This window comes from Rhineura floridana, chromosome 7 (genome assembly GCF_030035675.1).
Source record: "Rhineura floridana isolate rRhiFlo1 chromosome 7, rRhiFlo1.hap2, whole genome shotgun sequence".
NCBI classification, from domain to species: Eukaryota; Metazoa; Chordata; class Lepidosauria; order Squamata; family Rhineuridae; genus Rhineura; species Rhineura floridana.
Window position 1 is genome coordinate 19211219 of NC_084486.1, and position 19110 is coordinate 19230328.

The 19110-nt window shown below is 41.9% G+C and overlaps 1 protein-coding gene and 1 pseudogene across 2 annotated transcripts in view; both read left to right on the forward strand.

Annotated features, from left to right (window-relative positions):
* The window catches only part of NRG3 (neuregulin 3), a 1022346-nt gene that overhangs the window by 698625 nt on the left and 304611 nt on the right, over positions 1–19110 (forward strand). The window lies entirely within an intron of this gene.
* Positions 1144–17942, forward strand: LOC133388298 (bladder cancer-associated protein-like; annotated as a pseudogene).

Below are 19110 nucleotides of genomic sequence, written 5' to 3' on the forward strand. Positions count from 1 at the left end.
TGGTACATCCCTCAATATATCTGAATACATGAAAGAAATACAATAATATTCAGCTACATAATAACATCAGTGTGATTTAATTGCTCTTAACTGACGGCAGTCACTCTGAGATATTATGTCTTTGAGATAAGCTTGAAGATTATGGTTTTATGGCTGGAGATGTTTTAGTGTGGCACCAGAGGGTGGGCCATCATCCCTGTGTATCAGATTTAATTGTGCCCCATTTGGTTGGGAGGAATTATCAATATGAATATTAGCTCTGAATCGGAGCTTGGAAGATTACTTTTAAAAAGTAATAAATTACAGTTAGTTTCATGGCCCCAAAAAGTAATAAATCTTTACAATTACAGTTGCTCTGAAAGGAACTGATTACCATTACTCAAAACTAATCACTACGATTAAACTTAAGGTACTTTAGAAAAGTGGAGTGCCTACAAGGTACTGGCCTTGGCTACAGCAAATCTAAGTAGCCTAAAATAACATTAAAAATAAACACACATCTTCAAGCAGTGCCCTCAGACTTATTTTGCACATCATCTTTCAAATTTACTTTCCTAATGTGCAACTTGAATGCCATTACCCTCTGACTCCCTTTATATGTCCTCCCCAAAATGTTGGTATTTTCAAGGTTGGCTGGAGTACTGCATGAGATTATTATATATCATTAGTAATATCTCTTCTTATATATAAGCTGAATGAGATGCATCTATGTAAAGCATTTTTTCTCTTTCCCTTTTTTCTTTTTATTATTATTTTAGTACTACTTTGTAATTTTCTTTTCCTTAATAAAGATTATTTTAAAAATATTATTATTAATAATAATGGTAATTAATTAATTATGCACAAACCTCTATGCACCATTACAAAATTTCCTATAGTGGGGGGGGCACATGGATGGATTGAAATGGGTTTGCTTTGAAACTTTAGAAGGAAGGAACTAGGAGAAGGAGCGCAAGCTCCATGGAGGAGAGCAGCCCGGAGGCGAGACAGTGCTATGGTGAGGAGCGCAGAGTTGCTCATATATTACTACCTGGTTTTATGAAGCCTGCTCATCTGATTCCAGAAGAGCTGAACGCACAGAGAAGTTTTACACTGCCATTTTAGATTGCTGCCATCACTGTGACGCCCTGATTGCTAGACACCATGTATTGCCTCCAGTGGTTGCTGCCTGTTCTCCTCATCCCAAAGCCCATGAACCCAACCTTGTGGTTCAGTCACTCAATGTTCGTGGGTTTCTATCTACTGAATTTCCTGTTGGAGCGGAAACCGTGCACAATCTGTGCCTTGGTCTTCTTGGCCATCTTGTTTCTGCTACAGCTGCTGGGGAAATTGTTTCTTGTATCACTGATCTGGCTGCCAGCTGCCTGAGTCTGCTCACAATCCCAATGCGGTTGGCACCTTAAAAATCCCACTTGGTTGCAAGCTCCATTTTCTTTTTCTTTTTAAAAGGACAGTTCTACTGGAAGGAGGGATTATAAGGCATGTGATTAGAGTACAAGCACCCTGTTTGTATGTCTGGATTAAAAGTGTTTCACTCATGATCAGCTGCCCTTCCACACAGTCTTGTTGCATTGTATTTTTACTGTATATTTTTTACTGGTTATTTCATATGCAATTTCTTTTATTTTTATTTCGTAATATGTTTTAATATGTTGTTCACCACTTTGGGGGCCTTTTGGCCAAAAAGTGGTATATAAATAAACTATAGACTAAACTAAAAACTAAACTATATGGAAGAAACTTCCCGTGCCAGCAACTAAGGCACATGCAGGGCTTGCCTGCCCAAGCAAACATAATTAGAGTATGGGAGGCAGGCTGGCTAGCTAGTTAGCAGTGGTGGTCTCTCTGCTGGTAAGGAAGGAAAGGAGGGGAGGGAGGGAGAGGCCACCACTCAGAGCTTCATGTGCTGAACCAAGTGCAAAAAACCACACACACACACTCTCAGCCAGCAAGCGTCATCTCTCTCACTCAGCCATCTCCTGGACCCTTCCCTGTCACCATCTAAGGCACACCCGCCCAAGCAAACATTTTCCCATGGGATGCAAAAGAGTTTAAACACTGCAAGTGCAGTAAAGTAGCCAGGGAGGGTGGCGGAGGCCACTTCGTGCAAACACAGTATTTACACAAGTGCAAACACAGTATTTACACACACACACACACACACACACACACACACACACACACACACACATCGTCATCTCTCATCTCCACAGTTCTTCATCTCCATTTCACTGGTGTCTCCTCCTCCTCCTCCATTTACATCCTTGCCCTCCAGCTGCTTTCTCCCTCCACTCCATTCTTCACCACCACCATCCATTTTTAAAACAATTGTTTTCTCCACTCCACCCTCGTGTCGTTCTCCACCTCCTCCCTCATTGCCTCCTAAATACCCACAGAGCACGAGGGAAGAGTGACACTGTGCAGAAGCCCAGTATGACTTTCATCCATGAATCAGAGGAGCAGAAGACTTCTCCTGCTCTTCCCCCCCCCGTAACGCCCAAAAGTAATGCTGGAAACTTTATAATTACACCTCAAAAATAATAAAATTACTCCTATTACAATCATAATGTAAAGAAGTTACCCACTCAAATTTCCTCAAAAAAGTAATAAATTACAAGTAATTTGTTTTTCCTAACAAATTACTTCCAAGCTCTGTTCTGAATCCTCCATAGTCTCTGGGTCCAGCTAGGTTAGAAGTGGGAATATTTGCCATAACCGCACATGACTCAATGCAAGGAGACTGTCCACACATTCAGGTATAGGTCATCATGTGGTCTTTGAACAAGTGATACAAGCACATTTTTAAGGCAATTTAAGATGGTCACAGCTGTAAAATTCTCCTATTTGGGTGTTCCTTTCAAACAACTGAGCATGTGGAGGTGGAGAGTGGGGGTCATGCCCACTGGCTTCACTGTCATGTCTCTGCACCTCTCTGTTTATGCACTGGGGTGACATATATGACCAGGATTTCCATGTAGGGCCTTCAAACACAGAGGAACCTACATGGGTACAGCAGGCTACTCTTTACAGATGTTATCATTCTTTGCATGGATAGTGGTACTGGTAGGGTCAGATTGGCAAGGCTAGCAGGTGTGGCCTCACTCTCACCCTTCATGCAGTTACAGTAATGTGGAGGCTATATCCAAAAAGGGCTTATATATTTCCCCATTTGTGAGATCCAAGCATGTTTCTTAGATTTTAAATGCAGTGAACCAAGCTTGCTTCCACTTAGATTTTAAAACCAAGAATAGTGATGCAGTGGTGGTAGAAATAATTCATGGCAAATGTTTTGATTGTGATAATAGGTATTTTCAATTATGTTCAGTACCATTTCTTCCTAGCTGTTTCCCTTCCCTTCCCCTTTTTTCTGGTTAGTGCTTCTATCTCTTTCCAGGATTGATTGGTTGGTTGGTTTGGAAACAGATAAAAATAATTAAATAAATAAATAAATATAAATATACTAAAAGAAATAGACCATTTAAACAATCTAATATTGAGTGATAAAAAGTCAGTATCAGGAATTTGATCATAGTAAAACCAATCAACTTCCAAATGCTTGTCAGAATGAATGTCCTGTCCAGTTCACAGACTGACACCAGTGGGAAACCAAATGGACAACAGATGGAAGAGCGTTACAGAGCTCTAGAGATACCCCTGAAAAAAGCTCCTACTTTTAGTGCATACCATTCTGGCATCCAAAATACGTGATACCTGACATAGGGCTTCATCAACTGGCATCAATTTTTGAAAATATTCATATGGGACGAGGTGCACCCTGAAATACACAGAAGATAGTCTATTTAAGTGTTAATTATTTAATAGGACTCAAATCAGTCAGTAGCACAGATGTTTCAGCACAGGTGTGATATGGCTCTGCTGATTTTTGCCCACCACTACAGCAGCATCTTATACCACTTGAAGTTTCTGGATCTTCTTCATGGGTGGTTCCCTGCAGAATGCATGCCACAGTGTGGTCCCAAGCATCACTGCAATATGTATGCAATTAGACTTTGGTATGTGATGATAACATTGATATAAGAACATAAGAATAGCCTGCTGGATCAGGCCAGTGGCCCATCAAGTCCAGCATCATGTTCTCACAGTGGCCTACCAGATGTTTAGGGGAAGCCTGCCTGCAGGTCCTAAGCAAAAGAGCACTCTCCCCTCCTGCAGTTTCTACCTCATCTTTAGGATCTTCTGAGGAGGCCCAGCTGGTTGTTTGTGACCAACACATTGTTACTCGGTGATAATGTGGACGTAAGCTTTTCAGTGATAGAACCCACCCTCTGCAATGCCCTGTCTCAGGTAATTTGCTAGGTGTAGACAAATGACCTTTAAACACCTCATAAAAAATATTTCCCCAAGCTTTCTTGGACTCTGACAATTACTTTTCAAAATTGTTTTGTACACTGCTCAGTTTTATTTGTGATATGCACAGTCGTATTTTAATCTTGTTTTTATCAAGTTTTAAAAGGCAATTTAACTGAATGCTGTTTGCATTTTTGTGGTATTTGTATTGAAAACTGCTTAGAGAGTTTTATTGTGTTAAGTGGTATTTTTTTAAAAAAATAAAGAAATATACAACAGCGCAGGAGTACACTACGCAAATACACACATCACGGTGGAGGAGCACAGCAACATGCAATAAGATACATGTAGGCAACTGCAGTACCATAAGGCAGCATGGCAAATACAAACACATGCAGCAACACACAGCAGCCTGCCACACACAAAGCATTAAGGAGCAGGGTAGCATCTACAAACACATAAAGCGACACGTCACACAAAAGCAAGAGCAGTAATATTTTCCACGCAGGAATATGTCACACTCTAAAGCTGCAATCCGATAACACACTTACCCGGGAGTAAGTCCCATTGAACCCATTGGAGCTATCTTCTGAGTAGACATGTATTGGATGGCAGCCTAAGACACACAGGATCATGTCACATGCACCAATACATCACACAGAAATCCCCACAATAACATGCAGAAGCATGTCACATGCAAATACACACAACAACACTATACATGCAAAGTCACCTGGATTTAGCAGCTCCCCTTCTGTAGTCTTGAAATACACATTTTTGTAGCCTGCTTGTTTCAGCAATGGGAATTTTTTTCTTTTGATGGGAAACAGGTTCCACCAGGAAGCTTCAAACTGTTGAACAGAGATATTTGGTGCTAGTTAGGCTGCTTTAAAATGGGAATTTTGGAATTTCTTGATTTTAGGAATACATAACAGATTTTCTCCAAGCCATAAATTTTGCAGTACCCCTGAATTTTTGACATGATCTATATTAAAAAATAATAATAATTTGGGTGGTCAAAATGAATGGTTGCAAATATTGTGAAGAGCCTTTATAATTGCTAGAATTCCAGTCATTCTACATAGAAATAGAACAGCAGAGTTGGAAGGAGCCTATAAGGCTATCAAGTCCAACCCCCTGCTCAGTGCAGGAATCCAACTTAATGCATACCCAACAGGTGACTGTCCACAGGGCCAGCACCAGAGGGAGGCCAGGTTGGGCCCTGGCCGAGGGCTCCTGTGGCCCTGAAGGACTCCTCCTTAGGGTGGGAGTGTGGCACTCCTGTTCCGTGATGTGCAGCAGTGTCGGGTCCTGCAACCTGACCCTGCCACAATCACAGAGAGGGAGCTCCCAGGCACCATCACCCCCAGTACAGACAGCACAAGCTTCAAAAAGCCCGCCTGCACACCCCAACTACCTCTACTGTCAGTGTGAATGCTATGCATGAATGCCCGCCATCACCCAAGATGGTGGTGGGTCTTCCCTAAGGGACTGATGCTTTTTAGCCCTATGTTGCCTGTATGGGGGGTGTTGCGCTAAGGCGTTGCGGGGCCAGGGCAGGCTGGTGTCCAAGGGCCCAGTCATGCCTGGTGCCAGCCCTGGCTGTCCAGGTGCCTCTTGAATGCCTCTAGTGTTGGAGAGCCCACCACCTCCATAGATAATTGGTTCCATTGTTGTACCACTCTAACAGTTAGGAAGATTTTCCTGATGTTCAGCCAAAATCTAGCTTCCTGTAACTTGAGCACATTATTCCATGTCCTGCACTCTGGGATGATTGAGAAGAGATCCTGGCCCTCCTCTGTGTGACAACCTTTCACGTACATGAACAGTGTTATCATATCTCCCCTCAGTCTTCTCTTCTCAAGGCTAAACCTGCCCAGTTCTTTCAGTCTCTTCTCATAGGACTTTATTTCCAGTCCCCTGATCATCCTTGTTGCCCTCCTCTGAACTTGTTCCAGCTTGTTTGCTTCCTTCTTAAAGTGCAATGTCCAGAACTGGATGCAGTACTCAAATTGAGGCCTAACCAGCCAAATAAGGGGAACTAGTACTTCACGTGATTTGGAAACTATACTTCTGTTAATGCAGCCTAAAATAGAATTTGTCCTTTTTGCAGCCAATCACACTGTTGGGTCATATTCAGCTTTTGATCAACAATTCCAAGATCCTTCTTGGAATATTACTGAGCCAAGCATCCTCCATTTTATAACTGTGCATTGGTTTCTTTTTTCTAGGTGTAGAACTTTGCAATTATCCCTGTTAAATTTCATTCTGTTGTTTTCAGCCAAGGTCTCCAGCCTATCAAGTTCCCTATGAATTTTGTTTCTGTCCTCAAGGGTGTTAGCTATCCCTCCCATTTTTGTATCATCTGCAAATTTGATAAGCATTCCCTACACCTCTTCATCCAAGTCATTAATAAAAATGTTGAAGAGCACTGGGCCCAGGACTGAGCCCTTCATGAGTAGATTTCCCATGCCAAACTTCCTACTGATTCAACAGTTTAGATTTTATGAAAAATAGAATGTTCAGGCTCTCTAATCATAGAATGCTGAAAAATTTGCTCACTGTAGCTGGAGAACGTGTAACTTTATTTTTTCCAATTATAATTGCTACAGCAATGATCTTGTTCCACTCGCTCAGTATTAGGGAATCTGTGGCCTAACGCAGCGGATGGGGGGTAGGGTGGAGACACTTACCTCCAGGCTGCAGAGTCACTGCTGTTTACCAGGAAAGAGATTGGGATGGTCAAGGCAGCAGGGAGGTTGGTGCTGTGCAAATGTCCTCGCAGAGCCATCCCATCATCCACCATTGTCTGTAGCATTCCAGATGTTGGCTCCCAGGTCCCATTGTATCCAGCCAGCATGGCCGGTGGTCCAGGATGATGGGAGCCGCAGTCCAACAACATCTGAAGGGCCACAAGTTCCCCACCTCTGTTCTAGCTATTGACTAGGTAACTGGTGAAGAACAATGAAATCTGAAATCTATGGGTAATCTCTATTAGTTGTGGGTTTTTTTTACTTGCACCTCTTTTATTTAGTAAACTAAACAATAATTCTGAAATCAATGTTCTGTCAATCTCATTTTGGAAAAAAAAAACACACTAGTGTTTAGGCTGCATCCCATGTATGCTTAACTGGAAGTAAACATCCACTGAACTCAGTGGGACTTCAGATTCCCCACCACGCACACAAAGATATTGGTGTTAAAGTATGATCCATGAAGTTGGCAGTTTAAAAAAATATCCTAGAGCATCTCATATCCATGTAGACTTACATTCTGCTAGCTGATGATGTATGTGCCTAGAACAATTCTCGTGGACAATAAATAAACTTAAATAAACAAGCAGTGAGGAATCTTGAAATGTTCTCTTAGGTACATGGAGACAGAGAGAGTTCCTTGTTGTTTGCCAGCAAACATGAATAACCACTTCCTGTCAGGGAAATAGGAGAACATTCAATTTAACATACTTGCTGACAAACTGAAACATTTCATCTTCTCAGTAAGTAAGCCATGATCGACTCTCAATCAGTAGCCTTCGACCAATCAATATGTGTGGTCTAGCACAGGAGTGTTTGACTGTTTTGTGGCACCATTATTAATAGCCTCCCCATTGTTGGAAGTTAGGATTTTTAATGGACTTTAGAGAAACACCACTCCAACTTTACCAGATTTATTATCTGGTGCTGTAACATCCCCCAGTGAGATGTTTTTGCAAAGGTGATTCAGCTGGAAAAAAAGGTTGTGCAGTATGTGGTTTCACTGATGAGTTTCAGCTGCTAAAGGCAACCTCACAATTGTGTAGTGTTTCTGCTATGGTGGGCTTCAAAATAGGATGAATGTGGGAAGTTTAATACTGTTTGTTTATGAATTTGTTTATCAGCCACACTCATAAAAGTACATCAAGGCGGCTTACAACATACAAAAGAACTATAAAATTAAAAACTAATAAAAACATCATTAAAAACAATAATAAAAGCATCAACAAATACTGCATTGGTTGGAAGAAAAAAACATGTTAAAAGGTCTGTCTAAAAATGTGGTTTTCAAGAGATGCCTGAAAGAAAGAAGGGATGGTTCCTGCTGACCCTCTATCGGTAGGGAGTTTCAGGGGACAGGGCCTGCCATACTAAAGGCTTAGTGCCTAGTGGAGGCCAACCAAACCTCAGGGGTGTGGGGAACCACCAAAAGTACCCCATTAGAAGATCTAAGTGATTGAGATAGAACGTAGGGAGTCAGACAGTCCTTAAGATACTGTGGGCCCTATTTCTTTAGGGCTTTGTGAATTAACACAAGTACCTTGAACCTGGCCCAGAAGCAAACTGGCAAGCAGTGCAGGTTTTTCAGCAGTGGGTAACATGTTGCCAGTAATCTGCTCCTGTAAGCACGCTGGCCACTGCATTCTGCACTAGTTGCAGCTTCCTGACCAGATACAAGGGCAGCCCCACATAAAGTATGTTACAGTAATCAAGTCTTGAGGTTGCCAATGCATGGACTACTCCGGTCAGACTACCACGGTCCAGGAATGGCTGCAGTTGGCATACCAGCTGAAGCTGGCAGAAAGCACTCCTGGCCACAGAGCCCACTTGAGCCTCTAGTGGATCAAGGACTATATGCCCTGCTCCTTCAGAGGGAGTGCAACCCCACCCAGGGCAGACAATTGATCTATCTTCTGGACACAGAACCCACCCACCCACAAGACCTACATCTTTCCAGGATTCAAGCTCAGTTTATTGACCCTCATCTAATCTACCGCTGCATGCAGACACCAGTCCAGGGCTTGCACAGCCTCTCCTGATTCAGATGTAATAGAGAAAGAGTAGGATATCATCAGCATACTGATGGTGCCTTGCTCTGAGACTCCTGATGACCACTCCCGACAGCTTCATATAGATGTTTAAAAGTACTGGGGACAAGATAGTACCCTGTGACATTCCATAGTGTAAACACCAGGGGGCCAAGGAACACTGTCCCAGTACTAATCTCTGGACACAAGCCTGTAGGTATGAATGGAGCCACCGCAGCACAGTGCCACCAATACCCATCCCACAGAGCTGGTCCAGAAGGATACCATCATCAGTGGTATCAAAAGCCACTGAGAGATTGAGGAGGAGGGTTGCACTTCCCCTGTCCTCTCATAAATATAATCCATCAGGACGACCAAAGCTGATTCAGTCCCAAACCCAGCCCTGAACCCAGACTTTAATAGATCCAGTTAATCAGTCTCATCCAGGAATGTCTGCAGCTTTTCTGCCACAATCATCTCAATCATCTTCCCAGGAACGGAGTATTTGCGACTGGATGATAGTTGTTACAATCCATCGGCTCCAGGGCTGGTGTTTTGTTTTTCTCAGTATTGGCCACACTACTACCTCTTTTTAAGATGGCAGGCACCACCCCCTCACACAAAGAGGCATTTACCACACCCTGAACCCATCCAGTCAGCCCTCCTTGATTTCAATGGCCGTGATGGGCAGGGATCTAGAGGACAAGTAGTTAGACACATTCCTGCACGTACCCTGTCCACGTCACCAGACCTTATAAAATGAAATTGATCCCACAGTGTTGGAGAAGATATAGCATTTGACACCTCAGCTGGAACTGTAGCCATAACGATAGCATCTAAATCACTGAGGAGTTAAGTGACTTTATCCTCAAAGCGACAAGCCAAACGGTCACAGGAGGTTTCTGTTGCCTCCAGAGGCCCATCCCCACCAACAGGTCAGACCAGATTCTGGATGACCCTGAAGAGCTGTGCTAGATGATTACTTGAGGATGCAGTAGAGCTGCAAAGTAAGCCTTCTTCGCTGCCCTTATTGCTTTTATCCATAATTCAGTTCTGTTTCCACATTAAACTGCATTTTTGAAAAAAGATCCTCTCTAAATATGTATTGAAAAATGTATTTAGGTCTTTTAACTAGGTTCGAGCTTCTTTAAAACATTTGCTTTGAGTCCTATAGGTTAGAATATAAGGCTTGTATCCAACGTTAGTCCTACTCAGATTAATTTCAGTTGGTTTTATCGGAGTATAAGAATATGTGTTTTAATGCTTATTCCCATTTCTCTCAAAATATGTATTTAAATGTCTATTTTCTCTCTTTAAAAATGCATATTTTGATACATTTAACTGCTAAGAATTGCAGTTCTCCTTTGGAGGAGTGCAAAATCTGGTGGATAGCTAACTTTTGATCCACACATTAATCTGAGAGGTGTAGATCAGGCTGTTCATTTTGAATAGGGATGTGCTAATATCACATTTCTCAAGCATCCCTAGGGGAAGTAGTATGTATGAGTCCCATTTCTTGTTGCCATTCAATTTTGATTCAAATAAAATTCATGGAGAATTTGGAGGATCCTGGTTGTGAAAAAAACCTCTTGTATGAGTTTTGTGGAACATTTTAAAAAAATGATAAGGTGAGTGGAATTGCTTTGGAGGGTTTCAAATCTGTCTGCTTCCACCTTTGTTCCTGGCAGTAACTGGAGATTACATCTTGATGGAGTTAACCTTAGCTTGAAAAGACATTATCTAGGGGGCAAAAAAACCAATTAGTAATGAGATGCTAGGACACCAGAAATAGTTGCCCTCTTTTTTCACCAGTCTTACTATTAGATGTACCATATATTGAAATTGTAAGGTGAAATTACAGCTTTCAGCTCAATCACAACATTTGGAAGGTGAGGAGAGCCATGACTGTTAAACTAGTACAAATGTATGTGCCCTGTGTGATTAATTTAACATGACAGGTAGACTGGCCTTCACTCCCTCAACCTTGACATATGGCAAGGAGGGGAGAGATCAGAGGAGGGCTATTGTGTTCTGGGGTACTTGCAAAGTAAATATTGGATTTCTTGGATTCAGACCTTTTATTTTATTTTATTTTATTTATTAAGGGTTTGTTTTTTGTCTGTTTATCAACTGATCCTAGGGCAAGTTACAATATAATTAAACCCAAGGGCAATTCCAACAGTTAAGAAGAGGTAAACAGAATAACACTACTAAAATTTCAGTTACAAAACCACAGCACCAAATTATAGCAGTGGGCTAACATTTCATAAATATCTGGGCAAACAGTTTTTGACCAGGCACTGAAATGCCAAAATTTGCTGGCACTAGTCATGCTTCCACTGGGAAGGTCATTCCACAAATTTATTACTGATTTCTCCAGTAGGACAAACAGTACTTTTTTCCTCCTTGAAATTTTTAGAATGATTTGCAACTTTCAGACATTTGCAGTGAGCTGAAGTGGATAACACCTGTTCAGAGTTTTAAAACTGAAGAGACAGCTGGACTTTTCTGTAAGAGCACCCTCAAGTGCAGTAAAACATTACAAGGTTTATGTTTACAGAAAGCCTTCTGTGAATAATATTACAGAAATGAAGAAGCTGGCCACAATACCATCTAAGAAACAGAGCATACTTTTTGTTGCCATTATTGCCTATATTGATTGTTGCTGCAGTCCTAGTAGCCATATGTGCTCTGGCTGCCACCAAAATCTGTCAGGATTTTACACAAAGAAATGTGATCCCTGCATAGGGGTCTGCTTTTAGTTTTATTTTATTTTGAATTCAATTTCTTTCGGGGTTTTGCCTTAAGAGAACATTTATAGATGAACAAAAATGAAGCACATCCCCCATTCCCAAGTCAGGTTACAAGATATTATAAGATACAATGGTGCAGTAAGAAGAAAAGAACCCAGGTAATACAAGGTGAGTTGCAACATAAAACAGCCACTAACAGATATTTTGTTATTCACATTAGTTGTGTTTCTTCTTCTTTCATCACATTTTTCCTGTGTTCTTGGGATGTATAACTACAATAGTAGTAGAAGCCTGTGCTAGGAGTGCGTAAGGAATTTGATTGTTGTGAATTCCAGTATGAACTTACCTGATCTGATCTCCGAGATAATGGATGTATTGGAACTTAGTTATCCACCAATTTTCATACTTACCAAATGTTCTGACATTCCTTGGCTAAAACAAAAAATATCAGAATGCATTTTAAAATGTGTGTTTTGAGAAACATGTTGATATATTTATACCTTGAAAGAAAATATATTTAAAAACATGTTTTGAAATCACCTTTATATGTTAATTTTTCTCTGGGTTTTTGTAATGTGTAGATTAATGTGGAAATAGAAATGAACAGATTTAAGAGTGAGCATATACAGAAGCAACACAGACCCAAACCAGACCAATTTGCCCCTTCCTAAAAGTAGGCTATCAAATGAAAAAATCAGAAAGAATCAGGCTCAGGACCCATCAGGAAGCTGTGTGAATATAAAGGTAGACTGCCAGTGGATGCTGAAAATGAAGTAACAAAAGGTGGTGAACAGATAACAGGACAAATGCTGTGGTTGCTTTTCTCTTGCACATATCTTTATTTTATTTATTTTGTTCAATTTATATACTGCCCAGAGCAAAATAGCTCTCAGGGCAGTGAACAAACAAGGGTAAAATACAGTACATCATAATGGTAAAAACGAAAACATATACAAAACACAAATAGAAAAACAAAACATCACAAACTAAAAACAAAATACATTTAAAAAGATTGAAAATTAAAAATTGAAATAGTTAAAATGCCTGGGAGCATAAAAAGGTCTTTACCTGGCACCGAAAATATAGTAATGCAGGTGCCAGGCGTACCTCTTATACCTTATATACCCAGTCGATCACTGTGCTCTGCAGATGAGGGCCTCCTGCAGATACCTTCTTATCAGGAGGTCTGTTCTGCACAACACAGGAAACGGACCTTTAGTGTAGTGGCACCTACCCTTTGGAATTCCCTCTCCTTAAATATTAGACAGTCACCATCTCTGTAATCTTTTTGGCGCCTACTGAAGACTTTCCTCTTTCAACAAGCCTTTTAAGTAGAGACCTTATTTCAATCCCCATCTATGTTGGAATAGCTTTTTAATATGTTTTTAAACCTTTTTTAAAAAATAGATGTTTTTTAAGCTTTTTTAAAAAATGTTTTAACAGATTTTTGTTTTAATATGTTTTTAATGGTTGATTTCTTTTAATATATTTTAAAGTCTGTTTTTATTATGTGTTAAAGTGTTTTAGTGCTTTTATTTGCAGCCCTGAGCTCCTACTGGGAGAAAGGGTGGGATATAAATCTAATAAATAAATAAATATTTTTAGGTGTCTAAAGTTTTGGAAAGTGATGTGCCTTAACCACCTCAGCCGTTTGAGTTTGGATGGTCTTTGGGTAACTTAGGCAGTGTTGGTCAAAGACATTTTTATGTCTTAAATGGGACCCCCTGATAGCCAGAACTTTAAAGAACCTTCCTCACCACTCCAATACCTGCTCCCCACCCCCATCATGGTGCTTCCTGAAGAAGATTGCTTCACCCTGCTGCATGGCAGTCAGTGGGGAAAAGACAGAAATGCCTCAGACATAAATTAAATGTAAATTGAGAGAAGTGGGCTTTGTTGGCCATCACTGATGGGAGTGAGTTTGCTACAATGATGCTGGTCTTTAAATTACCCATGGAAATGGGTCACTGTTAAAGCTGGAACAAATTTATCCTCAAAGGTTCTGCTCAAAATATCAATTTGAATTTATACATCGGGTATTATCAAACAGTGGCCAACTATTCACTGAATATTTCACAGTGTGACCTTGGCCTATGTTATATTTTATTTCAGTATTTTATATTTGCTGATATGTAGTGTTTTACAGCATTAACAGCTGATATTCCATGGTGTATAGTAATTGGTAGATGATATTTGGTGTTTGAGAATATATGGCAGCTTAGGAGATTTTACTTGCCTAAATCGAGGCAATGTCTAAGCCACTTAGATGTTGAATTTTGAGGCAGAAATTTGTATTAAATATTGGCTTGATGATGTTACAAACAAAATGCCCCAGTCCCTTTTAGGGATCCTGGTGGCTTGAGTTCGCTCCCAATACTCACCCAATAGAGTTCAGAAAACGACGAAACAATGATGGAGAAGGAGTATATTTATTACTAACACGTGCACGTGGAGAAACAGCCAAGCCAGTTCTGATTTAAGCTGAGCACAGTCAGCCTTCTTAATAAATTTGATATGTTAATTATATTAGCATCATTATCATCATAACTACATCACTTTCATTTTCCTTACATCACTTTAATCCATGCCCATCTTCTTCCTAACTCCATATTTGGAAGTTGTTATTCACACTTGTTTTTCTCATTTCAACCTTGGATGTTTCACTCATATCTGATACCTTTTCCTACAAACACAGCTGCATATTGCAACTAAATCTAATATCTCATTTTGCAAGCACAGCTTTAAACAAACAAGGCCAGTCAGCAGATTAGCATTTCTTTTTAATACACACACAAGTAAATTAACTGTGCTACACTTCCTAAAATGAGCAATCTTTATGTTTAACTAAAATAAACAAAATTCAGTGTCACAATGACATTGAAAACGTTGTCTTATTTCAAATTTTATCAAAATACTGTTTGCATTCTAATCACATAGTAAGACGCATTCAGCCGCTGAATACTGAGTGGAGAAATAGAAACTGAAAGTGTCAAAAACATGGGACACAGCAGCTGTGTATGTGCAAACTGTGTGTTTGTGAACAGTAGTCTTGCCTGACAAATGAAAAGTTTGAATTTCATTGACATGGCTCTCTTAAAGATCCACAGTTGTTCTTAACTGTGTTTTGATACATAGAATGGGAAGCCTGCTTTGGATTTTGAAATGATTATGACATCATGGTGTATTTGCTGATTTTAATTTCATCAGTAGACTGTTATTACCTTTAATCAGGGTCTATTCAAAGAGCAATACAACTGCTCAGACCTTAAAGACTCGTTTGAATTCAACCTCCATGATATCCTTTTGTTTCGGCTGTTTATTGGCAACTGATCTCCATCTTGGATCATTTGCCAGGAATGTTCCTAAAGTGCATAGCTTCTTTCACTTAAGATGCATCTCACTATCAAGAACAAGCAGTTAATTTGTGCACATTTTTGCTGTGACTGAAGAAAGTGTTTTTTGAAAAAATAACAGATGGCTTTAAAATCTTGAAATCCTGTTTTAATTAACAAGTATCTTACCCGCAGATGTCATTTTGTGTGTGAAATGTGAAGCAGCAATCCAGTACTTGGTCATGGAGTGTCAACAATGTCCATTTTATATTAAATGTATTAGGATATGTTAATTTATTTGTTTCACAGATGTCTGTGCCACCTTTCAAACTAACCCCCCCAGCAGCATACAATTAGTATAAAAAATTAAAGCAATCAAGTTGTCCTTACTGTAAGTGTAAAGGCAGGAGAGAGGAATGACCAAAAAAAAAACCTTTTGAAAACAAGAAACATTTTCATTCCTAAAGGTCCTCTTGTGGATCAATAACTGGTTAAGAAACAGGAAGCAGAGAGTAGGAATAAATGCCTTTGACTAGCAGTTGCTGGGAATTGCAAGTGGGGAGAGTGTTGCTGCACTCAGGTTGTGATTACATGCTTTCCTTGAGCTTCTGTTTGGCCACTGTGAGAAGAGAATGGCCTGATCCAGCAGGCTTTTATGTCTTTATAAACTACCTACCTTTACAAGTCCCATAACCTAGTCAGGATCAGAGAGGGAGATGAGTGGCAGACTGCCTTCAAGACCTGGTATGGCCACTTCGATTACCTGGCCATGCCATTCGGAATATCGAATGTGCCAGCTGTCTTCCAAATTTTCATGAATGACATCTTCCAAGGCTACCTGGACCACTTTATGATAGTCTGTTTAGATAACATCCTTATTTACTCTGACTCCCCAAAGCAGCATGAAGCACATGTCCAAACAGTGTTACAAAGCCTGAGAAAGTATCATTTGTATGTCAGGCTTGAGAAGTGTGGCTTGACCACCCTGGACTTCTTCGGATATTGGATTTTCCCCATGGGGGTCAAGATGGACCCAGGGAAGGTGCGTAGTGTACTCTCTTGGCATCCTCCCAAAACCAAAAAGAACCTACAGAGATTCCTGGGGTTTGCCAACTACTACTGATGTTTCATCGCCACCTTCTCCAACATGATGGCCCCATTAACCAACTGCTTGAAAGGACCTGGCCCCTTTCATTGGACCAACACAGCTCAACAGGTGTTCGAGAAACTGAAGTTGCTGTTTGCCTCAGAACCCATACTCCAGCATGCAGACCCCCATCAATCTTTCGTGGTGGAGACGGATGTCTTGGACTTAGCCATCAGAGCGGTGTTATTACAACCAGATGAAAAAGGGGTGTGAGCTTCAGCCCTGTGCCTACTTCTCACAAAGGCTGACTAGTGTGGAAAGAAATTATACTGTCTGGGAAAAGGAGCTACTAGCCATCCGTGATGCATTTGAGACCTGGTGGCACCTCTTGGAGGAGGTCCACACTGACCATCGGAATCTAGAGTCCTCAGATGGTCTGCAAGTTGAACCAATGGCAGGTGCAGTGGGTGCAGTTTTTCACTAGGTTCCATTTCCATATTACCTACATTCCTCAGGCGCATAATTGCTGGCCTTACACCCTGTCCCGCAAGCCAGAGTACAATGAAGCCCAGTCTTTGCCCCTGCTATGTCACACCACCCTCTGAAAAGTTGGTGGTGGCAGCTTGCTCCAATCCATGGCTTGAGGAACTGTGCCACGTGCAAGAGCAAGACCTTTTCACCCAAGAGAGGGTGCAGGAGTTGGAGCAGCCACCACAGGACTGCACACCAGGATTCTCTCAGAGAGGGGGGTTGCTCTACCACTACGAAGCCCTGTATATGCCTCTAGGAGAGAGATGGGCCAAGGTTCTTTGGCAGAGCCACAACTCCCTGACAGCAGGGCACTTTGGAGTGTTTAAAACTTTACAGGTGGCCATGCAAGACTTCTGCTGGCCAAGAGTAAAGCATGATGTTGAGAGGTATGTCCAGTCCTACCCTACATGCATGAAGATTAAGCATTCCCTGGGGTGCCATGGGGTTACTGGAGCCGCTTCCCACACCCGAGGGTCCATGGCAAATGGTGACCCTAGACTTTATCATGGACTTATCTGCCTCTCAAAGGAATTCCACTATTCTGGTAGTCATGGATGACTTCAGTAAAACGGCTCATTTCATCCCCTGTGTCTGTGTGCGGACAGCCAAAGAACCCAACCAGTTATTCATTCAGCATGTTTTCCAGTTGCATGGTCTCCCCACCAGTTTGGTCTTGGTTGGGGACCCCAGTTCATGGCCCAATTGTGGCATGCCCTGTGGCAGCTGTTACAGAACGAGCTAAGGTTGTTATCTTCTCATCACCCCCAAACAGATGGGCAAACAGAGAAAGTGAATGCCACCCTAGAATACCTACGTTGCTATGTCAAATATCAGCAGGAAAATTGGGTGCCGTCATTACCCCTGGCCAAATTTGCCTATAATAATTATGTGCATGTGTCTACCCAACAGACACTGTTTTTTCCAATTGTGGCTATCACCCGCACGCATTTCCCATCCGCAACTCCAATCTCGCTGTCCCCGCGGCAGCAGAGTTTGTGCAAGAGTTGCAGGCGATGCAGCAACTGTTACAGGAACAACTAGTTAGAGCTAAAGCTAACTACAAGAAAGTTGCAGACCTACACTGTCAGTTTGGTCCCAAGATACAGGTGGGCGATAAAGTGTGGCTCTCAACGTGTAACTTGCCAATGTGACTACCCTGCCATAAGCTAGATGCTTGGAGGGTGGAACCCTTCGAAGTAGAGGCACAGATCAACCCAGTGGCCTTGTGTCTACACTTGCCTGCCTCCGTGAAAATCCACCCAGTGTTTCATTGCTCACTGCTCACCCTGGAGAAACTGCTGGACCCCAACTGAGCACCTGACACCCCACCACCACCACTCATGGGTGATGGACAGAGGAGTATAAGGTGGAGAAGATCCTCGACTTGCACTGGCACAGAGGGAAGCTGTAGTGTCTAATCCACTGGCATGGCTACAGTCCAGAACAAAGATCTTGGGAATCAGCTATAGACATTCACACGTTGGAATTGGTGAGAGAGTTCCATGAAGCTTACCCAAACAAACCCAAGCCCCCAGGGTGGGGTGGGAATTGGCATGGAAGGGGAGATGATGCTGTGAGCCCTGATGGATGGGGGTGGACGGGTGGGGGCAAGACAGAGGATGATGTGGCCTGGGACAAATCACTTGGGGAGGGTTCAAGCAGCAGAACAGACCTAGAGGGTGCCCAACCCAGTCTTTGGCACCACAGCCCCCGCAACTCCAGGCCTCCCCGCGGGAGCTCAACCAAACCCATCTGATGCTTCCCAGCTGGGTGCACCTCCACTTCCCATGCCTGAACTGACAGTTAGCAGCCCCCTCCATTGGAGGGGGAGGACAAGAGACTGGCTGAGGCTCCACCTTTGTCCCTCTCTTGAAGACACTTGAGGTGGGAAATTCAACAGACCGATCTGAGGAGCCTCCGTTTGCACACTCACTCCCAACCTACTGAAGCAGACTCAGGGGTGGAAAACAGTTGCTGAGTCAACATCTTGGAGTTCCGAAGTCATGCTTAGCTAGTGCTAGAGAGATCCTGAGTTCCTCGAAAGAGTAGCTAGCTACATGAGGTGCTCTTCACTGCAGCTATCTACTACTTTAATAAAAAGAGAAAATACTACTGTGAAGTCTGAGTCTGAGTCTCTCAAGTTCTCACCATACTGAGAAAAGCACAAGTAAATGGAACCTTGGATATATAAGCAATGAAGTTGCAAGCATGAGACATTGCAGGTGTTAGAAGTTTGCAGTTTCTCTTGCCAATCAATGCAATTGCAATGTAATTGGTGTTGCTTCTATAACCCTTACGACATTTCAACCTGCAGTGATC